General features: G+C 43.3%; 1 pseudogene; it reads left to right on the forward strand.

Annotated features, from left to right (window-relative positions):
- The first annotated feature begins 9,725 nt into the window (after window positions 1-9,725).
- On the forward strand, window positions 9,726-9,843 carry LOC124796712 (annotated as a pseudogene).
- Window positions 9,844-10,057: the final 214 nt, after the last annotated feature.

A 10,057-nucleotide genomic window follows, 5' to 3' on the forward strand; every position in this document is an offset into this window, starting at 1 on the left:
GGGAGGATATAAAATGTAGACTGGCAATGGCAAGGAAAGCGTTTCTGAAGAAGAGAAATTTATTAACATCGATTATAGATTTAAGTGTCAGAAAGTGGTTTCTGAAAGTATTTGTATGGAGTGTAGCCATGTGTGGAAGTGAAACAGGGACGATAAATAGTTTGGAGAAGAAGAGAATATAAGCTTTCGAAATGTGGTGCTACAGAAGAATGCTGACGATTAGATGGGTAGATCACATAACTAACGAGGAGGTATTGAATAGAACTGGGGAGAAGAGGAGTTTGTGGCGCAACTTGACAAGAAGAAGGGACCGGTTGGTAGGACATGTTCTGAGGCATCTAGGGATCACAAATTTAGCATTGGAGGGCAGCGTAGAGGGTAAAAATCGTAGAAGGAGACCAAGAGATGAATACACTAAGCAGATTCAGAGGGATGTAGGTTGCAGTAGGTACTGGGAGATGAAGAAGCTTGCACAGGATAGAGTAGCATGGAGAGTTGCATCAAACAGTCTCAGAACTGGAGACCACAACAACAACAAGTTCGCAATTCGGCTCAAAGGTGCCTCCAGCTTCCTGTGTAACGCTGGAGAAGCGTGGCGGCCTTCGACGTCACACCCGGGCTCTGCGACGCTTCAGACAGCGAGGTGTCGTTCGCCACAGGCGAAAGGAAGGCTGGAGCGCAGAAGCTCAGCTGAAGTTTGAGGTGCGTCAGCAAGGGCAAATTCGCGCCAAATTGCTGAACGCAATTGTGGACGTGTGGCACAGTGGGCGCATCATCTTGCTCCTTATTCCCCACGTATGTCCCCTTCTTTTGACGCCTCTGAGATGTAGGTTACAACGACGACACCCAGTGTTGGAATCACGCGTTTTTCTTATAGACGGCCGAGGACAACACTACCAGTCAGCATCTACGAGACAAGACCTCAGGAGACGACATAAAGGGCGTCAATGACTCCAGTCGTTCCCTCCGGGCGCTGATTCCCCCACACTTCGTCGTCGACGACGTAAGCTGCTAGATTGTGTCGAGTGTGGAGTTGTAAATTTCTAAGTATGCTGCGCACTGCGCAGGCGCAGAACAAGGAATCACGGTGGCGTCTGCTAACACCGGAAGTTATAACCTATTCTGGTCGAGCTCACACCTGTTACAGAAATAGATTTGTGCTTTCGTGCCTTCGTAATCTTTATTACGGTGTTAGCCTTGTTTTCGGGACAACATAAAAGGTCCTTTTCTACTAGTGTACAAGAGAGACGAAATATCAGAAAGCAAAGAGGATTTCTGTTTCAGAGAGAAAATACCTACACCACAAATAAGAACGTAACTACAAGAACGTGTTTAATAAATAGTATGTCAAAGTAAAAAAGTCAAAATTATTAGAAGAGAAAAATCATTTTAGTTGTTATTCGGCGATTAGCAAGAAAACAAGATACAAAGGATAAAAAGACGCTACTTATTACGTTCTACTTGGAAACACCCTAACGCAATGTCTGGATAATTCCAGCTGGACCATGTAGCTATTTCTAAAAAATCCACCAGGGAAATTTTAAATGTTAAAGTTTTGAGGAATTCCAACATTAATTCTCATCGTCTCTCGTAACAATGAATATCATCCCAGATAGCCGAAAAAACATTTCCAATATTTCAAGAAAAAACAGACCTCCAAAATTTGATGTAAGTAAACTGAAAGATGTCAACAACTAATTTACAGAAACTCTACACAGCAAACCAAATAAAACAGACTAGAACAGAATTAAAGAAGCCATGGTACAATCATCCACTGAAACTATACTGACCAATAAAAAATATAAACACTGTTGGTGGAACGAAGATTGTAATGAGGCAATTGAAAAGCGAAGACAGGCTTGGATAATATGGAATAGCAAGAAAACCTCCGAAAATCACGAAAACTTCTTGAAGGTTAAGAAAAATACATCAAAAGTATTGAGAACAACTAAGAGACTCTTAAAAAAAAAAAATCAAATCGATGAAATAGATGCAAATTTTAGAAGACATCACACTCGGGAATTTTATAAAGCCTTTAAATCACAACTATCGAAGTTTAAACCTCCTGCTTTACATATAAGAGGACTCGATGGAAAACTAAATTTGAATGACAAATCGCGTGCTGCAGCTTTTGGAAAATACTTTTCATCCCTACTCAATGCTGAAAATCCAAATGAAAAGCTTGATTTCTATCCTCCTGTTCCTTCTGCAGATAGTCCCCCTCCCACATTAGATGAAATCATGACACTATACAAGGTTTGAAAAATAAAATATCTGGAGGCGAGGATGGCATCTTGGCTGAAATGTGGAAATACGCAGATCATGACACAATAAAACATCTCCATGATATCATAGTGAAGACTTGGGAAACTGAAACTCTACCTCCAGATTGGACCGCAGCAATTATTCACCCACTTCATAAAAAAAGGCGATAAGAGTGATCTGAATAATTACCGAGGAATCTCTTTGCTACCAACGACGTACAAGATATTTCCCAGACTGTTGTTAAATAGAGCTGAATCAGTCTTAGATCAACAATTGGGCGAATAACAAGCTGGTTTGAGGACATCAAGATCCTGTGCAGAGCAGATCCATAACTTGAATTCTGTTATATCATACGCCAAATGAAGATCAAAAACGTTTGTTGTGACCTTTGTCGACATTCAAAAAGCGTATGACTCAATTGATCGAGAAACAATAAACAACATACTTGCCGAATTTGGTCTAGATAGGAAAACAATCAATCTGATAAGCGCCACTTTAAATGACGCAGCGTCAAAGGTCAAGTTCAGAGGCGAACTATCAGAACCATTTGAAGTTTGTACAGGGGTGAGACAAGGTAACCTGCTCTCTCCATTGCTTTTCGACGATGTCCTGGAAAAGATAGTCAGAGAGTGGAAAACAACCGTACCACCAGGTTATGGGATTCAAATTGGAGACAAGAGAAATGGCCTCAGTGGAAACTGTTTGGATTTGCTGATGACATGGCACTCATTGCAAATAATATTGACGAAGCTAAGGGTCAAGTGTCCAGCCTACAATCAGTTGAGCTAAAAATAGCATTTAACAAAACTGAATTCATCACTAACATCAAACACGCTCCTCCTCATGTTGAAATACAACAAGAGAAAATCAAGCAGTGGAAGAAATTTAAATATCTTGGAGAAATAATTACACCTGACGGTTCAGAAAATACAGCTGTAGACAGTAGGTGTTCTACACTAGAAGGTGCTTTTCATCTGTGCAAAGACTTATACAAAAGCAAAAGCGTATCTTTAAACCTAAAACTTTGTCATTATAACACCATAATTAGACCGTCAGCTTTGTATGCATCAGAATCTTTAAACATGACGAAGAAAGGATCACTATGAAAACTTGAAATAAAAGACCGGAAAATTTTGAGGAAAATCCTTGGCCCTATCAAAGAAAACGGAGCATTCCGCCCAAGACAAAACTAAGAAGTATACGAGCATACAGAAGACATTGTTACCAGCATGACGAAGCGGAGAATGATGTTTTTTGGTCATATGGAAAGAATGAACCCGCAGAGAGTTACTCATCGCATACATTCATCAATTTCAAAAACAAAATCCGATTCAAAATGGGCAAGCGATGTTGAAAAGGATTTACAGGAAGCTGAAATTTCATTTGATGACATTCAGGATCGGGAAGTTTTAGAGAAAAATTCATAGTTGCTAAAAACTTTATTTTGCTTACTACGCCAGTTCCACGTCCTGCCTGCAAATGGTCAAAACAGAGAAACGAAGCACAGTCAGCCAAAATGAAAATCTACTGGCGAAAGAGGAAAAACACAATCAGGGAAGGGATAAAAATCTTCGTGGTCCATAGTAGGCCGAAACGATAGCAAAAAAAAAAAAAAAAAAAAAAAAAAGAAGTTCTACATACTGTCTGATGTTTTTGCAAGTATATATTTCCTCGAGCAAAAAAGTATATGTTCTGAAATGTTTGGATGACGCATTTCCTATTCTTTCAGACATTAGGAAACTGAACAATTTATCACACGACATTTATCTAGAACTTGTACTATGAATTCTGCTTCGGTCATTAACTACCTCTATTGTCATCGCTGTTTGTTGTATTTTGTTACTATATTTAGGTTTTTATGTAAAAAGCGTAGTCTCTCATAACCTCACTTTCACCACTCGGATGTGAAACTGCACAGCAAATAGCTCTCACGACACCGGTAATTTTGGCGCTGACGTGTAGAAAGGATTACTCGAACAAGACGAGCCTCAGTACGGGGTATAAAACGCCAGGGGCACTGCAGTAGTCAGTTGAGACAAGAATGTCGATCACGTAAAAGGAGCTTAAGGACACATGGGCCTGCAACCGCATTGTGCGTGATCTGAGCCCTTTGGACCGCAGATTTTGCTCTGAGTACAAGGTATAACCACTAGGGAGCGTTCAAAACCTTCAACAAAACTTAAGATGACCGAAAGCAGCAACGGCCATTAATGATTTTTCAGTTCTCCTGTTTCACTCGCCTCTGTGGCGTGGTCACGGAGGGTTGCAACACTGACAAGTGCATGAATAAAACGGCTATCGTTTCCTCTCAGTCCCGCAGTTTGGCAGACCGTCACACACAGACACACGCCTTTGTTGAGCACGGTAAAACTGTACCTGGACACCCGTTCAGCTGGGTGCTGCCCCGCGACTCCTCCAGCACCTGGCGCCATTCAATCCCATCTAAGACGTCTCCAAGGGGTTGCCTTCGAGATTTCACTATTGGCCCCTCCATGATGACGCGACAGGACGGCGGGAAACAGGATGGCTGAAAACTATAAACACCCTCTACTGCTTTGGATCACCTTCATATTTCGTCGAATGGTCTCTAGTGGTTCCATACTGTATACCAGAGGAAAACCTGTGGTCGTACTGCATCACACAGCGGTGCAACCCTGCGGCGTGTTTAGTACGGGGAGCTTGCCAGCAGTGTCGAACGCTGCCGACAACGTTGTCTTGTCGGTCATCGCGCTGTGAACTCTCGTTTTCGACAGCCTTGTCAATGCCCCAAGGGAAGTGGTGGACTCATTAGCGCCCTTTTGGCGTCTCCTGAGGGCTTTTTGTGTCGGCTCTGAGCGGTAGTGTGTCTGAAATCTGTGTTCATCCTCCGCTCACGAGAAAACCGCGTGATTTCAACCCTGGGCGTCGCTGTTCTGACCTCCATCGCAGAGGTGAAGTGTGGTGTCTTTACCACTGTGTGACACGTCCGTGGTGGCCTTCGGCAGAATTGTGGACCGATTAGCTGCGAATCTGACATCATTAAGACACCTGACTCGTGGCATGAACTTTTGAGCTCTACCTTTTTTGTTCCGCACGAGCCGACCGACACCTCGCTGCATGAAGCTTCGCCGAGCCCGTGGCTGACGCCGCAGGGTGCCGAGCTCATGCAGCGAAATTGGAAACTTGTGGTGAGGTCCTAAGGGACCAAACTGCTGAAGTCATCGGTCCCTAAGCCTACACACTACTTAATCTACCTTAAACTAACTTACGCTATGGACAACACACACACACCTATGTCCGACGGAGGACTCGAACCTCCGACAGGGTGAGTCGCGCGGACCGTGACAACGCGCCCCAGACCGCTCGGCTACCCCGCGCGGCCTCTTGCAGCGCTACAGAGGAAGATTGTAGGCATCTGTGAGCCAAATTTCATACTTAAGTGTCGCAATAGGGAACAATTACGGGGTTAAAAATGTTACTCTTTTTTGAACAGTGTATTTTCTTTCCTGTGACGTCACGTTTACATTATTCTTTGCCTTTTTGAGAGCTTAACGTTGAGGCTAATAACGTTAGTTTTGAGATCATACACGGGATGCTTTTTAAAAGAAAATCTGAGGACCTGAGAGGAAAGGAAACGTTTTTCATAATGAAAATATGGTCTACGTAGGCTGTATTGTTTTTATTATCCTTGTCGTTGACCAATTTCAAACATGCGTCATTTTAAAACAAATGTCTTCAGCTCCCAGCTTCTTTTCACATTCCAATACATCGCTGCCACATGTCGATAGGTATACGTCGTATTTCTGATGCCCGACATAAACAGAAAGCTGCCGTATTATACTACCGTGATATGGCAGATTTCTGTTTCTGTTGGCTAGCGAACGTAATCATGTACACTGTTGTATTGTTTTTATACGATGTATAAGAATTAAACATTACTCAAATGATCCTCCTGTAACCATAATTTAGAGTTACTCGTACATCTAACTTTTTTCAATAGCAATTTCCTATTTATATATAGCTTGTAACACCTCCGTTTTTATCCCGACCTGATCTGATCGAATAGCAGCCCAATATTTATTTTTAACATGACCGTGAACCTAATGGGGCTGCTAATCGGAACTGACTGCTACGGAAGTTGCCACTTTCCAGTTCGTCCTGTAATAAGGAACACCAACACAGTTTTACTAATTACGAACTTATATTCTTCTCAAAACACAAAAAGGAGACAGCCACTGCCTTCGTCATACATATCTAATTACGGCTAATCTCAGCACAGGCTTTCTTCATTTGCCATTATCGTCACACGCTAGTCCATCACTGCATCCAACATCGCAATCCAAGGTTAGGCCGGCGCGGTAGACGCGAAACTAAATATCGGCACTAGTAACGTCACTGCTCACTTTTATAAAGATACTTCATCACTTTTCCGGTATTCATTTACTATTTAGGGGTCTAACCACGGCGATGGTGACACCCTTCTCGGTTAAAAAACCCTGCATTTCAATAATGGTCTCCACACGCCCACCATTCCCGCCAACCACCCTGGCGCATCTCGACACTCGCTCTCTCAACACGTCACAATCGATTGTTCGTCCTATCGACCTGTACCGAGCGCAAAGTTATAGTAAGGGCTTACGGACCCCTTACAAGCTCCTATTGTTATTATTTTTCCTTAAGTTTTGCTTCTTGTTTCTGTTGTACTGCAGATCATTACAATTACGGCTTTTACCTCCAAAACCTAGGATGCTTTCTCTGTGACCTTGTAAATACCAGAGTTAAACAATGTAGAACAACAACGTACGTTACAAGCATACTTCATTTCGTTATTTCTAACTTCCTAAAATTGTACGTCGACTTTAGATGACATGTCAGTCATAGATGTTCTTATCTCTATTTAATGAACGTATTTTCAGTCATGTTTTGAACGTTGTCCAGCTACACTTTATTAACTAATGTTTCGCTGCAAGGGGTATCGGATTTTAGAGAGTAGATTAACATGGAGTACGTCGTTCTTCTTTTCAAACATTCACATATCCATTTCTTCTTTCCTTATTGTCTTTTGAGCATGCAGTTGTAGTAATTAAAGTAGGCACAAATGCAGTGATCAAAAAGAAATGACTAGCGTACATTCGCATTCTCTTTACATCGTTCGTTTCTTGTTGCTGCCATGACGATGGACTATTTCTATCGCAATCAGAAGCGTGAAAGGAAGCTACCGTAGCGACAGAGGGATATATATTTATACTTGTCAGAACTAATTACATACTGACATAATCGTCGGTATTGCTTTCGTTTCCCAAAAGTTATAAATATTTCGATTTCGGAAAAGAAGCTCTGTATTTCGCCAAGATGTCGATGAAGAAGGTCCCTTACGTACTGATTGTATTGAGTAAGGTGTGGAGACGGCGGTTGGAAACCGGACAGAAGAAGTACGAGGAAGGGCGTCCCTTACCTGAGGGATCGCTACTCAAGCTACCTGGCGAAGGGGCAAGTGTGGCAAATGTCCGGCGCAGAGACGGGCGCGCCTGGCATTTGACAAACGAAAGGTCATCCATCAGTGACAGCGGTTGGGTGGAGCGGGGGAGGGGGGGAGGGGGGGGGGGCAGCAGCCGCAGCAGGTGGCACTCGCCGCCCTCTGTCCAGCCAAGCGCCGCTCCTGTCCGCTAGGTCGGAGCTCCTACAAGTATTCCCCCTCATTCCAGATTTTTTTCACAGGGTGTACTGTAAGGAATACAACCTCGAAAATGGCTGCCATTTCTGTACCTTTAAGTTGGCAGCTCTGAGTGTTGCGCGAACTTCATCCGTTTCCCTTGTGACTAGTAATGGCGTGTTTCACAAAGAAACAGCTTCTTGTCACAGTGAAAACGCATTACAGATGTGGTGAACGTCGTGCAGGGACTGTTCCCAAACTATGTGGAATGTTTGGTAAAACTTAATGCGCCGAGTAAGTCATTTGTGATGTGATTGCTATATTTGAGAAAATGGTTCAGTTGAGGCCATTACACCCTCGGGGTGTCCTCGTGTTAGTCGTTCGGCGGAAACGTCGCCAACGTCTGTGATAAATTTGGTTGACATTCCGCAAACCAACACATAACGATTTCTGAAAGCAAGTCTACACTTTTGATCCCATAAAATACAACTGACGCAAAACTGAAGCGATCACGAAAAGTGCCGAGCATTTGCCCATCGGACGTTTCCGAAATAAAGAGCCCACAGCGATTTCATCGAGAAAATAATGTTTACTTGAGAGACGCACTTTCTTCTCAACGACATCGTGAACGAGTAAAACTGCAAGATTCTGGGCACAGAGAACTCTCGAGTAGCTATGGAGAAGCCATTTACATTCACAACGAGTGATTTTATGGTGTGGCATTTGTAAGAACACGTAATTCAATCGTACATCGAAGATTAGGCTGGAAATGTATCATAAATCGACAGCGAACGCTACCGCAAAATCTTTAAAGGGTTTTTGTGGTCTGAATTGGATAGTGTGAATGCTGAAGCGGTTTGGTTTCAGCAAAATGGCGCAAGCTGTGAGACATCGACTTATTACGAGGGAAGTTCTCTGATCAGACGATTTCTCGCAAAAGCGTTGTGACTTCGCCATCCAGATGTTGTGATCTGACATTGCGTGATTTATTTCTGCGAGGGTATTTGAAATATTGTGTGTACCGCACGCGGTCAAACCACGGCCAGTTTCAGAGCACATGACTCAGATTCAGAGAGTGATTTCAGCAACAGAGGTGCACGTATGCCGGATAGCATCGAAAGAACAAGAGTGTGCCTGCAGAGTAGTAGAGAGCATTTGAATGATATCATAAAGCACACACGTCCACGGGTGGAATACATGGCAGTAAAGTGTAAATTACTTAATTTAATCAATAAATTTTATGTTACTACCCACTCAAAACCTGCATTCTTTATGGGGCAACGTTTATGTCGTCCAAGACTGCGCTGGGCGGGGCACAGTTACCGCGCGCTCCTTCGCTTTTGTCTTTGCGGGACACCAGTGTACTTGAAAGAGTAATTTCGTCCCGTAGATCCATAGCGAGGCGATTTTCAATTGTGTAGAAAATGGCATAAAACCAGTACATATTTGCAAATAAAAAAATATGGCAACGTATTTTCCACATCTCCCAAGTGAAACGGTCCTAAAATATATGCAATAAGTCAACAAAAAGCTACTTTCATTTCTCACAAAAAATGTAAATTTGCAATTCACAGAGGTGCGTATGCTAATTCTCAGGATATTCTAGCCACGCATCATCAAATAGAAAAGTAAGATTTCAGCAATTATTTACACTGATCACTCTACGGCACTGAGGATGAAAGCTAAGTAAATCCCAGTATCAGTGGTCTCAGTGGCATTAGCCGGGCAACTGGTTACACCATGCGAACTGTCCGCCGCTGCTGTTTTACAGATCTGATGACAGCTGTAAAGTCGAAACCAGTAATTTGTTTAAATAATTCAAAACACGGGCAACGGCCTTGCCGCAGTGGGTACACCGGTTCCCGTCAGATCACCGAAGTTAAGCGCTGTCGGGCGTGGTCGGCACTTGGATGGGTGACCATCCAGGCCGCCATGAGCTGTTGCCATTTTTCGGGGTGCACTCAGCCTCGTGATGCCAATTGAGGAGCTACTCGGCCGAATAGTAGCGGCTTCGGTCAAGAATACCATCATAACGACCGGGAGAGCGGTGTGCTGACCGCACGCCCCTCCTATCCGCATCCTCCTCTGAGGATGACACGATGGTCGGATGGTCCCGGTAGGCCACTCGTGGCCTGAAGACGGAGTGGTTTTTTTTATATT

The sequence above is a fragment of the Schistocerca piceifrons genome, chromosome 4 (assembly GCF_021461385.2).
Source record: "Schistocerca piceifrons isolate TAMUIC-IGC-003096 chromosome 4, iqSchPice1.1, whole genome shotgun sequence".
NCBI classification, from domain to species: domain Eukaryota; kingdom Metazoa; phylum Arthropoda; class Insecta; order Orthoptera; family Acrididae; genus Schistocerca; species Schistocerca piceifrons.